Source organism: Chrysemys picta, chromosome 3 (assembly GCF_011386835.1).
Source record: "Chrysemys picta bellii isolate R12L10 chromosome 3, ASM1138683v2, whole genome shotgun sequence".
Classification (NCBI taxonomy): domain Eukaryota; kingdom Metazoa; phylum Chordata; order Testudines; family Emydidae; genus Chrysemys; species Chrysemys picta.
The window spans coordinates 122,397,205-122,411,379 of NC_088793.1; the positions used below are offsets into that span (position 1 = coordinate 122,397,205).

The 14,175-nt window shown below is 39.9% G+C and overlaps 1 protein-coding gene and 1 long non-coding RNA gene across 7 annotated transcripts in view; both read right to left on the minus strand.

Moving 5' to 3' along the window:
- PRKN (parkin RBR E3 ubiquitin protein ligase) overlaps positions 1–14,175 on the minus strand; it is a 1,174,462-nt gene that overhangs the window by 1,092,258 nt on the left and 68,029 nt on the right. The gene's annotated exons all lie outside the window — the stretch shown is intronic.
- On the minus strand, positions 1,675–13,302 carry LOC135982647 (uncharacterized). The gene is made up of 2 exons (XR_010600142.1): positions 2,907–13,302; positions 1,675–2,756 (listed from the first exon to the last, which is right to left on the minus strand). It is a non-coding gene; the product is annotated as an uncharacterized LOC135982647 (long non-coding RNA).

The window sequence follows — 14,175 nt, forward strand, 5'->3', positions numbered from 1 at the left end:
CTGCAGAGACATGTGACTGAGTCACCTGGTACTGGACCCCACCTTGGAATGCCAGTGTTTTTCCACTGTAAGACAAAGGGTTCTCGCCATACACAAAAGCTATCTAGGGCGGGGAGTGACATCATCATGGTTCTCCTCTGCCTCCCCACCCAAAGGGAGGCTGGAAAACACCTGGAAACAAGAACTGAACTGGGGGAAGAAGAGCTGAGCCCAGGCTGGAAGTGTATTTAGCCTGTGAGTAACAATACCTGAAGTTTGAAGCTGCAGGACAGTGCAGCTGGCTTTCAAGAAACTTTGCAATCTGCCTGAAACAGCATTTAGGGTGAGAAATTACTATTTGTAGCCAATTTCTGTATTGTATTAAATTTAGTCTGTGTGTTTTATTTTATTTGCTCAGTAATTTGCTTTGTTCTGTTCACTATCTCTTATAATCACTTAAAATCCTGCTTTTATAGTTAATAAATTCATTTAGTTTATTATTAAACCCAGTTTGTGCAATTTCTAAGTGGGGGGTGGGAGGGGAAGAAGTTGTGCATATCTCTCTTCACATTGAGGGAGAGGGCGAATTTTTATGATCTTGCGCTGTGCAGATTTTTCTATACAGCGCAAGACAATATACCTCCTGAACACAGGTTCGGGAACATTGACAGATTATTATAGGGATGCTTATGTTTCTGTTATTTCTGCTTATAGTTGTTCTGTGGATAAATCAAGGAATTTCAAGTCTCTTGTGCTGTCAATACAGAATCAATCATAATCACAGTAAATTAACTTTTTAAAAAATTTCTAATCTCTGAAATTCCTATACAGATTTTTTATAGATGTGGGTGTTCACTGAGGCAAAACAATTTAGTACCATTGTAATATTAGAACTTGCAATAATATTTTCCTCTCTTTAGGCATATTGAATTAGCAATAGACCGGGTGATGAAGCAGGCAACAAAAGGCATTGTGGACGTGTAAAATGGGTTAGTGGTGACAAGATATACAACCTTGACTTTGCCAACAACATTGCTTTACTAAATATAATATGGAATGGAATGATTGCCCTTGCATCAGATGTAGAACACAAAGCAGCAAAAGTTGGATTGAAAGTAAATGCAGAGAAAGCCACAGTTATGAAAGTAGGAAACTGGACAACAGATACAAAGGTGTATGTGGATGGAAAATAAATCAGACAGGTAGAAGAGTTTTGCTATCTGGGGAGTGTGATGACATTTGAAGGTGGCTGCAATAAAGATACTCATATAAGCTTAAGAAAAGCAAACATCACTTTTGGAAGGATGAACAACATCTGATCAAACAAAGGTCTCCACACCACACTAAATGTCAGATTACAGAATCATAGAAGTGTAGGACTGGAAGGGACCTCAATAAGTCATCTAGCCCAGTCCCCTGTACTCAAAGAGGACTAAGTAATAACTAGACCATTCCTGACAGGTGTTAGTCCAATCTGCTCTTAAAAACCTTCAGTAATGGAGATTCCACTACCTCCCTAGGCAATTTGCTCCTGTGCTTAACTACCCTGACAGGAAGTTTTTCCTAACATCCAACTTAAACCGCCCTTGCTGCAATTTAAGTCCATTTCTTCTTGTCCTATCCTCAGAGGTTAACAAGAACAATTTTTCTCCCTCCTCATTGTAACAACCTTTTATGTACTTGAAAACTGTTATCTCCCCCCTCAGTCTTCTCTTCTCCAGACTGAACAAACCCAAGTTTTTCAATCTTTTCTTATAGGTCATGTTTTCTAGACCTTTAATCATTTTTGTTGCTCTCCACTGGTCTTTCTCCAATTTGTTCAGATCTTTCCTGAAACGTGGCACCCAGAACTGGACACAATACTCCAGTTGAGGCCTTATCAATGCAAAGTAAAGTCGAAGAAATATTTCCCGTGTCCTGCTTATACTCCTGCTAATACATCACAGAATGATTTTTTTTTGCAACAGAGTTACCCTGTTGACTCATATTTAGCTTGTGATCCACTATAATGACCCAGTGAGGTCCTTTCCAGTCCTACACTTCCATGATTCTATAACCCCCAGATCCCTTTCTGCATTACTCCTTCCTAGACAGTCATTTCCCATTTTATATGTGTTCAATTGATTGTTCCTTCCTAAGTGGAGTGCTTTGCATTTCTCCTTATTGAATTTCATTCTATTTACTTCAGACCATTTCTCCAGTTTGTCCAGATCATTTTGAATTTTAATCCTGACCTTTCTAATTTTGGCCGAACTTGCTTGTGTTGTTTTTGTTTTTTTATATTCATTCTTCGTAATTTGACTTAGTTTCCACTTTTTGTATGACTATCTTTTGAGTTTCAGATCACTGAAGATCTCCTGGCTAAGCCAGGGAGCCTTGCCACACTTTCTATCTTTCCCATGCAGTGGGATAGTTTGTCCTTGTGCCCTTAATACTGTCTCTTTGAAAAACTGCCATCTCTCTCTTTAAGTAACCTGAAAGAAAAAGCCAAACAGCCAAACAAGCTCACTCACCCCAAGATTAGTACTTGCACCTTTTTCAGCAGGGAGATCTCCTTTTCTCTCTCTCAAACTCCCCTTTTTGCTGTCCCATGTTTGCTAGCTCCCCTTGGTCACTTAACCTTGATTTTTAAGCTCTTCTCTTCTAGATCAGCCTTATCCCCTCAATCACACAGTGGGAAGGTGATCACGAGGCTGATCAGAGATGATCAAAGATGATCAAAGGCTCAAAGAGTCACCAAACACACAATCCCAATTGACACTGTAACTTTAAGTAACCTGAAAGAGGAAAAAAATAAACATCCAAAAAAACCAAATACCATGTGATTGTAATGAACAAGGGAAGAAACAAGAGAAACAAGGTGGCTGAGGTAATATCTTTTATTGGACCAACTTTCGTTGGTGAAAGAGACAAGATTTCGAGCTTACACTGAGTTCTTCTTCAGGTCTGGGAAAGGTACTCAGAGGGTCGCAGCTAAATACAAGGTGGAAGAGACTGTTTCGCATAAGAAGTTAACCTATTGTAAGGCAAAGGAGGGTTAGTGGGTTATATATTGTTATAGGTAACCCCTTTTACATGTGCATTATGATACACTCTTTAATTACATGATCACATACCATTTTTCCATTGTAGTAGCTCTATAATAAGGTTGTCATGGTTACAAGGCTAGCAGCACCTCTGTCCCCTTTCTGGTTCCTCTGAGCCCTGGTCTACACTGGGGGGTGGGGGGGGGAAATCGATCTAAGTTATGCAACTTCAGCTAAGTGAATAACGTAGCTGAAGTCGATGTACTTAGATCGACTTACCGTGGTGACTTCACCGCGGTGAGTCGACTGCTGCCACTCCCCCGTCGACTCTGCTTGTACCTCTCACGGCCCTGGAGTACAGGAGTCGACGGGAGAGGGCTCAAGGGTCGATTTATCGTGTCTAGACTAGATGTGATAAATCGATCCCCGCTGGATTGATCCCTACCCACCGATCCGGCGGGTAGTGTAGACATACTCTGAGTACAGCTTCTCTGGTTGATATGTCTTGTGCCTTTACCTGTCTCAGGGAGGAAATTCACAATTCTCTCACACCTAGACTGGGACATAGGAAACAGTACCCTGTCTATCAATGGTTCTTACCCTGGAGGATCAACTGAGTTAGGGCACCTGTGGTTCTTCCCTTTTAGAGTCCATGACCAATGGTATAGACGATCAGACGGCCTTCTTAAAACAAAAGTATTATTTGTCTTAACAATTGGAACGAAGCATCAGAGAAAAAAGGATTTTAAAACAACAGTCTGCATGTGTCTCCCTTACCTAAAAAGCCCTACCATTCTTTGATAGTGACCCTGATAGGCCTAGCTTCTCCAAGCACCCCAGACAGTGCCGGTATCTCAGGGCTTGTCTATACTGCAACGTTGTCACCAAAACTTTTGTCTTTTGCGGATACTTAAAAAAGCGCCCCCACGAAAGACAAAAGTTTTGCCGACGCAAGCAGAGCTGGAAGTATTTTGTCGGCAAAAATGCCGACAAAATACTGATAGAGAGCGTTCACAAACGCTGACTTTTAGCGACAAGGCTTGACAAGGCCTTGACATAGCCTTGTCGTTAAATTCTGCGTAATGTAAACAAGCCCTCAGTCTGGTTCTCCATAACAATTGCTGCCTTTCTTTTGTGAGAGGTTCCCTTTTAATCCTGCCAGAGTTCTTTTGTCCTTAAGTGTTTACAGCGTTTTTCCTGTCTTGATCCAATACAGTTTTTTAGGATGGGTTGGAGAACAGGTAAAATAATCAAAGCTAATAATTCTAACATTGTCCCTTAATAACTCTTAAATTTTTGCTGAGAAGTGGCTTATCTTGAGCCATTCTTTTCCTTCCTAGCTGTTCTTTCCGACAGACTCCTGTTGAGTTAAACCAATATAGTCCGACATAAAATGCCTCAATAACCAGGTCAACATACAGTGTTCATAAATTATTACAGAGAAGCTCCAAATTCACCACAAAGGTATGCTATTTTAAAAGATATATTTTGTAGATAATATACAGAAATTATATTTCATGAGGCTACTTAATGAGGTTAACTGAGAAACCCGTACCAGCTTTAAATGTTTAGTCAAGACTCAGCCCATCCTCCACTTCTCAAGCATTTTTGAAATTCTAATACTTAAACGCACAAGAGATTGAAAATATACCCCTAAAATAAGAAAATGAGTACATTCCGTGATTGTGCGGTCCTAGATTGTGGAATCACAAATGTTCTGATTTTGCTCTACAGTACATATTCATGTTTTTGCTAGTCTTGCTGAGTACTATGCTATTCTTTGAACAACAATTTCTTATTTAAAGTGCACTTAAAAATGCATTTTTTAATTAGAACACATCAATACTTTGAAAAGGAGTTCTGACTGGCAGCTTTCCATGAGTATTCTGGGAAATCATCTTACTCTGTCTATAGCTTGATCAACCTTGAAAGAAGCTTTATTTGTTTAGCTTTCTTTAAACTAAAGGGTCCTGATTTTAATTCCATGGGCCAGATGCTGAGCTGATGTAAACAGATGTAGCTTCATTAAAGTGAATTGTTTTTCCAACCTCTCAATCCCAGCCCACCTAATTTAGATTCTTACAGCCCCAGCTATACATTTCTCATATTTTCTGCAGTTATGGTGCTGCATACTTTTGAGGCACAGCTCTCTACTACATGTTTGTGGTTTTTTCTGCCTATAAGATTCTGCTCTCTGTAGTGGATAGGATCATGTGGCCTTATGTTTGCTTCACAACTGCCAATTATGGACCTGCTCCAAGGCTCATTGAAGTCAATAAAAAGATTCCCATTGACTTCAGTGGACTTTGGATTGGCTCCTATATCACAACCCCTAACGAAGTACTTAATCCCTGGTTCTGGTTTAGCTAATTTCAGTGCCATCTGCTATTTCTGGGCAGGTCTAGTCAGATAAATTACGAGGTCCTTTCATAATATTTTAAAAATATATGAATGCATTTTTAAAACAAAGTCTATATTTAAATTACTGATTAAAGATGTTCTATCAAATATTTTTGTGTTTTTTTTTAAATTTTACAAACATTTGTAGTTAACCTTTAAATTATTATTTTGGCCCTATCTAACCAAACTCTCTGAAAGCACAATTTTCTAGCTGTAAGATCCATGCTTTCTCATAAGCATATGAAAAACAGAACACACAGTATGTATGGATTGATATTAACTTCTCTCTCATTTATTCTGTATATATTACTGTGCTCACAAGAACTGAAATTCCAACATGAAATGCTGCACTATATATTCTTGTTCTTAAGAAGAGGTGTATAACTGAACTATAAAAAAGGTTAACAATAGTCTCCTGTACTTAAAACAATCTGAATTGTTGCTCTCAGTTCACCTCCTGTCAGATCAAGCACCCACACCATAGGCACCACCACCAGTAATTGGTACACTACGGTAGTACTATAAGGAGCACTTTATCAGTGCAACTCTTGTGTGTAAACAAGGCCTAATTCTCAGTGCCAGCAGAGACAGTGAGGACTGAATGGGCATGGGCACTGAATTATCCTCTCACCCCAAGATGCAGTTCCTCTATATCAGTGTAGAGGTACATCACTTCATAGCTGGTGCATGGCAGATTCCATTCCCCATGCTTATATTATAACTGTTCCATGGTTAAGTAGATTTCACTCTACGGCTCCATCAACTTACCTCTTTTAGTGAGCAGTAAATTTACTTTAAAATGTTTAGCAGAAAAAAAGCTTCTGTGCTTATTTTTTTTCTGTTAAGGAACTAAGCCTTGTATACAAAAATAAAATAAAGAAATAAATAGACTATGCCCCTGATTCTCCCCTCACTTACACCAGTTTTACAGCAGTGTAATTCAATTGACATGAGTGGAGTTACTACTGATTTACACCACTGCAAGAATAGAATCAGAGCTAAAATTTGTAATTTTCCCTTGGCTCATGTCAAACAGATCCAGGAGAGGCAGTTATGCACTTATGAGTTATGAGATCACTTTGGCAGCACATGACCCCAGTCAACAAAAAAGGATTTATAGGGAGAAAACAAATCTTTTTTAGAATGATAATTTATTTTTGACAATATCCAGTGGATGTTACAACTTGAAGGACAACTTAAAATTTCTGAACAGCTAGCAGCTGTATATAATTGAGTGTGCTTAGGCAAATCCCTCCATGTTTTCTTCCCTTTCCTTATATGTACACAAAACTCACTATATTCCCTTAAACACACATGGAAAGGGTTTATGTACCTACTGTTAAATATTGGGTATAATGGCAGAAAATCATCTTCATTAGATATAAAAAAGCAATGTGTACACCGAAAATGTTTTAATTGATATGTGAGTAAATAACAACTATTTGCCAATTTTCTATCAAAATTAATTACTATATTAACACACAATCATATAAAAAGGATGCATCCTCTCATTCACAATCAAAAATAAATGTTATTATGTTAGCCCTCTGCAAACATTGAAATTACACATATTTTCGTTAAGAAATTAGATAAAATGTATGCAGATATTCATACGCTTGAATCATTTAATGAAGATTCTAAAAACAGTAAGATCCTAGGTAGAGAGGGGAGAGAACAGACAAAAGTTTAAGTAGGAAGTCAAAGGAGAGAAGAGCTCACCAAACCTGTCCCCAACTCTTTACAATGTCTTCCCACAGAATATCGTAAACCACTGACATCGTCTCTGGAGAAATATGGTGAAAGTGCAGAAGCTGGATTTTAGGCAGATCTTCTTGAGACAATTGCAGTACAATTGCAGGCACCTGCAACCTAAAGCCTCAGTCTGGCAAGAGAGGGCATATGGGTCATTTCCCAGAAAGAGGTAATGGCTAGGGGCCTGAGTGGGCACTCCTTCAGCAGAGCACAAAAGGGGCCAAAAGTGCAATTACCCCAAAACAGTGACAGGAACTTTCTCCCATAACAGTATATAATTGTCCATGTGGGAGAGAGTTTTCTCAAGGGCTGGTTTGAGACTGTGGAATGAACTCCCATAGGGGAATGAACTCTCATAGGAACCAAGGCCCATCACAAACCTCACCACCTTCCACTCCAAGTAGAAAGCACACTTCTTCAACCTTACCCTTTCTAATTTAAACACATTAAAAAAAATAAAACCCACCAAAACAAAGCATTAAACTGCAAATACAATTCTCCCCCAGGGAGAGAATGAGAGAAAGAGTTAACCACATGTGACAGTTGTTAGTCACGTCACCTAATACACTACTGAAAGGTGCTCAGATATTGTGATGATGAAGATGGCATAAGAACCTCTATAGACTATATTAGACTAGCTGTAATAGATTAGTGGAATGAGAGTGTATTAGAGGGGAGTAGAATTGCTTGGTCAAGAACACGGTAGAGCTGAAGAAAATGAAAACATAATGGAAGAATATGACAGTGCCACAGGACTTTCTTCACAATCATTCAGCAGAGTGAGAACAGGAGCAGAGGTGACAAAACCAAGCCTGGGGACTTGTGTAAAGTTCAAAGCAATGTGGAAGAGACTGTAGAGTTGAGGGAAGTAAGTATGGAAGGAAAGTTGGGGTAGAGAGCAGCTGAAAATCCAATAGGTTAAGGAACTAAGAATCACACAAGGAGTAAATGACATGGAACAAGAAGATCTGGAAAAGCTAAAAAGATAAGATGTTGGTTGGAGAGGGAAAGTCTGAGATAGAGAGATCAGAGAGGGAACAGTTTATTGAGAAGACCAGGTCAAGAGACTGAATCTAGTGGGGAGTGGGAGAGAGAGTCGACCCTGAGTTGGAGATAAAAGAGAAAGTGAGGCCTAGTCTACTTGCTGGTCGATTTAAGCTACGCAATTTGAGTTACGTTAGTAGCATAACTCAAGTTGACGTAGCTTAGAGCCACTTACCGTGGGGTCCACACTATGCTATGTTGATGGGAGACACTCTCCCGCCGACATTGCTTCCACTTCTCACTGAGGTGGAGTACAAGAATTGATGGGAGAGCGCTCTCCCACTGACTGAGCGTGTCTTCTCTAGACCTGTTAAATCGATGCCACTGCCGATTTAGCCCCATAGTGAAGACAAGCCCCAAAAGAGAGGAACTAGGAGGCAGAAGAGTGAGAATGGATGTTGAAATTGCCTAGGGTGACAGGACAATGAGGAAAGAGAAACAGTGACAGCAAAGCATCAAAGTCAGAGAGGAAAGTAAAAGCAGATCTGGGGAGAAGTTAGATTCCCATCACTGAGAGGGATAGAGCAGAGAAGAACTGGACTATGTGCAGCACAAAGTTGGAGAGGAGTGGAAAGATGAGGGGCTGGATGTAAATAAGAGAGGAAAGGAAGAGCCAGAAAAGGGGGGACTCCATAGGAGAAGGCTGCAGCAGTAGCAGAGTTAGAAAGACAGCCAGGTTTCTAAGAACCTTGAGGTGAACTTTGAGAGTTTAAAAGACAGTTAACAGTAGTGAACTTATTAGAAGAAGGGCAGGAGGTCCCGAGGGAGAAGTAAAAGAGGAGTGGAAGAGCAAGAGATAGGAATAAGGTTAAGTGAGAACAAAGCCTCAGGAACAGGAAGGGAGATAGGACTGATAGGGAGAAGCAGAGAGTGTGTATATGTGCTAGGGACTGGGATTAGGACAGACAGCAGGAGCTAGGAGGAGGTTGAAAAGGGAAGGGCACATGTCAATTGAAGATATGTGTGAGTGGGAGAAAAGGAGGGGAAAAGAAGAGGAGAATATGAGAATTCATCAGCTCAGAAGAGGGAGGAGGAGAGGAGAAGAGAGAAATGTATATGATGAAGGGGAAAAGGGAAGAAATAGCAGTGTTGAGAAAGAACAGTAAGAGGAGAAGAGTTAGGAAAGAATGGAGAGAAGAAGGACAAAGAGCAGGGTAAGAAGGGTAAGTGGTGCTGTGCTGACATCACACATAAAGCAAAAATGAAAACTCATACTGATAGTACTGGGTTGCTACACTTGTGAAGGTCTCAGGCTGTGTGAAGTAGCAGTTGGATAGAGCCTTAGCAACTTTGCTTTAAATCTTTCTCCCCTTGCTTTGGATGATTTTGGAGGAGAGTCCCAGGGGAAGATGCTGCTGGCAGCTGCAGGAATGTTATCATGTTTCTGTCCTATAGCACAATCAATGAAAATCATTTGGTTGATAATTGCATTGCATCAAATTAAACCATGGGGGAGTAGATGGGTCAGGGGACTGGAAATAAGATGTGAAGCCTTTCACGTCTAGGTCGCTACTACAAACACAACCCAAGTCAATAATGAATGAAAGTCATTACTGTTGTGTTAGTAAAGAGACTGATGCTAAGCTTTGCTACAACACACATTTACTGAATCACAACCTTAGACTCCTTCTGCTAGCCCCTGAACAATGGCTGGTGAAACTTGCAATTCTTGCCACGTGACTCTTACACTGTGTAGGATTAAAAGCTATACTAACACTGTTACTAAAAAGCAGGCACACTCTGCATGACTTCAGTGACCAAAAGGCTGGATCCTTCTCTGAAGCTTAGCTTCAGTGATCCAAAATGGTTTAGTTTGGAACTAAGACTGCAAAGTGCATGAAATAAACTTGCAAGATTGTAGTACTTTAATTTTAGACTGGGCTGGGAATACATGAAGCATGGTCTTGTTTCAGTATTTCCTTTTTTCAGTCCCTGCCAAAATGAGGCAGAACAAAGATGCATAAAAATTAAAAGTGAATTAAATCAGACTCTAGAAACCTCGAAAATGTTCATTTAGTATTTTCATTAGAATTTTCTGTTTTTATTTAATTCAACCATGTCTTCCATGCTATTTGGTACTCTGTTGGCAGTTCAGTAGAATGAGCCTGCATTTGACACTGCACTATATACTATCAGCTCTAGAAGCAATCCCTCCAGGGAAGAAATGATACATTCAGGTGGATGTTTTGTGGTATCTTTCACTGTTGCTGTCCAAATTGTATTTGTTATGTGCTTCGAGAAAGTAGTCAAGGCTTCAAGGCTGTCAAACCTGCACCTCTCAGGAGCACTAAACTAAGTTCCTTAAAGACATTTAAAAGAAACCCCCAAAACCACACAATCCCCACAACACTATCATGAAGTCAATACTGATCTTGATTTGACTGACTGAGTTGTACAGAATTCTGTAACTGTGAATAATGTCATCAACAGACCAGGCCATCTGAAATATAAAAACTATCTACTAGGCTTTGAATGTGAAACCAAACCAAAATATGTATAATAAAAGGAACAGAAATCTCTACAGAAAATGATTATACTAGTTGCTTAGCATTGGAAGACATGAATAAAAATGCAATATTCATAGCATAAGAGGTGACAAGAATCTTTATGAAACCCATTCCTTTTCAAACATTTGAGGAGCAAGATACATAAGAACAGTTCAGCATGAGAAACCTTTGAAGTACTCCTATGCCGGCTTTTACTCCTTTGCACTAGACAATATATTGGGAGACCAAGGAAAAGAAGCAGACATAAGGAAAATATGTTGCATAAAAGTGGTATACATTACCTGGGCATGTCCACTGTTTTTAAAAGCTATTTTGCACTGTAACCCTTTTATGAATTAAAATGTTAAATAAGATATTTGTTAAGCATTTAGGTTGGCTAAGAAAAGGTAAAAGGGTGACTTGATTACAGTGTATAAATATCTACATAGGGAACAAATACTTAATACTGGGCACTTAAATCTAGCAGAGAAAGGTATAAATGATCCAATAGCTGGAAGTTGAAGTTAGACAAATTCAGACTGGAAAAAAGGTGTAAATTTTTTACTGTTTGGGTAATTAACCATTGGAACAATTTACCAAGAGTAGCGGTGAATACTCCAGCATTGGTACGTTTGAAATCAAGATTGGATGTTTTGCTAAAAGATATTCTCCGGGAATTATTTTGGGGTGGTTCTAGGACCTGTGTTAAGCAGAGGGTCAAGCCTACATGATCACAATGGTCCCTTCTGGCTCTGGAATCTATGAATATAAGTATTAGTATTATTTTCTCATGAATGTGTGATTTGCTTGATAAAGTATTTGGATAGTCATCTTTACAAGGAAAATATGCAAGCCCTCTTAAACATAATTTATCAATTTATGTGCAGAAAAAAGTAACTTATATGAGATGTTCCTGTATGTTACCTCATGAATTTAGCCCTTTAGGTTTCATTGTATTGGTAACTTGCTCTGGGAGAAGCAGAGCTTCTCTGCATCATCCTGAGGTCTGTATGCAGGTCCAGTGTAATGACAGATGAATCGTATAGCAGCAAATAGCTCTTGTTAGATCCAACCAGACTGTTAAAGGGGTTGGAGTACCTCTTTGGGCACAGGTTACTAAGATCTGTAACAAAATGGTCTTTCAAGGAAAACCTAGGAATAGTCAAACTTGGAGGGAAATCTTAAGGTGAGTTTCATGTTTGGTTGTTTTTGAGTTATGAATAAAGTCAAATTCCAGGAAGAAGGTAAGTTTGGACTACATTCAGAGTATGCATGTTTATGTATATTCTTTTCAGAACAGGGTTGGAACTACATCTATTTACACGATCCCTTAGGCTTATAGTCATCAAGTTGATATTAAATTGAAACAAACAAAAGGAAAAAGACTGTTTATCACCTCAAAGACTCAAGGCCAAATTCTGTTCTCAGTTACAATACTGCAAATCAGAAGTAGCTCAATGTGATAATATAACAAGAAACCAAACATCTGAATTGGTCTACAGCGGCCTTGCTTTACCCAAAAAGCCTATGTTTTGGAGGACATTTCAATATATTCACCTTCTCAAAGGAACCAAATTGCTTCATTAATTTCTGAACTATATTAACTAGTATGGAAATACATTCTGTTAGTGTGTAGTAAATCCCCTCACAGAGTCAGATGGCTTGAACTTTAATTCTTCAGTTGGGATTTGGAAGTGTATGTTACAGGTTCTCTTTCCTATTACGTATTTTGTTTTATACAAACTCAATCAACTGATGTAAAGCTTTTGATACGGTCTCCCACAGTATTCTTGCCGCCAAGTTAAAGAAGTATGGGCTGGATGAATGGACTGTAAGGTGGATAGAAAGCTGGCTAGATCGTCGGGCTCAACGGGTAGTGATCAATGGCTCCATGTCTAGTTGGCAGCCGGTTTCAAGCGGAGTGCCCCAAGGGTCGGTCCTGGGGCCGGTTTTGTTTAATATCTTTATTAATGATCTGGAGGATGGTGTGGACTGCACTCTCAGCAAGTTTGCAGATGACACTAAACTAGGAGGCGTGGTAGATACACTAGAGGGTAGGGATCGGATACAGAGGGACCTAGACAAATTAGAAGATTGGGCCGAAAAAAACCTGATGAGGTTCAACAAGGACAAGTGCAGAGTCCTGCACTTAGGACGGAAGAATCCCATGCACTGCTACAGACTAGGGACCGAATGGCTAGGTAGCAGTTCTGCAGAAAAGGACCTAGGGGTCACAGTGGACGAGAAGCTGGATATGACTCAACAGTGTGCTCTTGTTGCCAAGAAGGCTAACGGCATTTTGAGCTGTATAAGTAGGGGCATTGCCAGCAGATCGAGGGACGTGATCGTTCCCCTTTATTCGACATTGGTGAGGCCTCATCTGGAGTACTGTGTCCAGTTTTGGGCCCCACACTACAAGAAGGATGTGGAAAAACTGGAAAGAGTCCAGCGGAGGGCAACAAAAATGATTAGGGGTCTGGAGCACATGACTTATGAGGAGAGGCTGAGGGAACTGGGATTGTTTAGTCTCCAGAAGAGAAGAATGAGGGGGGATTTGATAGCAGCCTTCAACTACCTGAAGGGGGGTTCCAAAGAGGATGGAGCTCGGCTGTTCTCAGTGGTGGCAGACGACAGAACAAGGAGCAATGGTCTCAAGTTGCAGTGGGGGAGGTCCAGGTTGGATATCAGGAAAAACTATTTCACTAGGAGGGTGGTGAAACACTGGAATGCGTTACCTAGAGAGGTGGTGGAGTCTCCTTCCTTGGAGGTTTTTAAGGCCCGGCTTGACAAAGCCCTGGCTGGGATGATTTAGCTGGGAATTGGTCCTGCTTTGAGCAGGGGGTTGGACTAGATGACCTCTTGAGGTCCCTTCCAACTCTGATATTCTATGATTCTATGATTCTATGTACTTATAATTCATATGTGTAACCCACGCCACATATGATGATTATTTTTAATAGCATTTGTTGCATTCAAAACTTTATTCAGTGCATGTTTTTGAACACGTGTGCACAGTGTGACATTACACTCCATATTCTTTATGGAAATATGCTTATGATATGGATATGACATAACTGAGATATACTTTATGCAAGATGGCTCATGTAAGATATCATTGGAAAGGTTATGATTTACTGAATGTGATTATCCAATTTGTATGCCTGCATCATTTCCATATCTGAAATTAGGAATATTGACCATGTATCAATACCATGGTTCAATACCATGTGGTATACCTAGACTTTAGTAAGGCATTTGATACAGTCTCGCATGATATTCTTATCGATAAACTAGGCAAATACAATTTAGATGGGGCTACTATAAGGTGGGTTCATAACTGGCTGGATAACCATACTCAGAGAGTTGTTATTAATGGCTCCCAATCCTGCTGGAAAGGCATAACGAGTGGGGTACCGCACGGGTCTGTTTTGGGACCGGCTCTGTTCAATATCTTCATCAACGACTTAGATATTGGCATAGAAAGTACG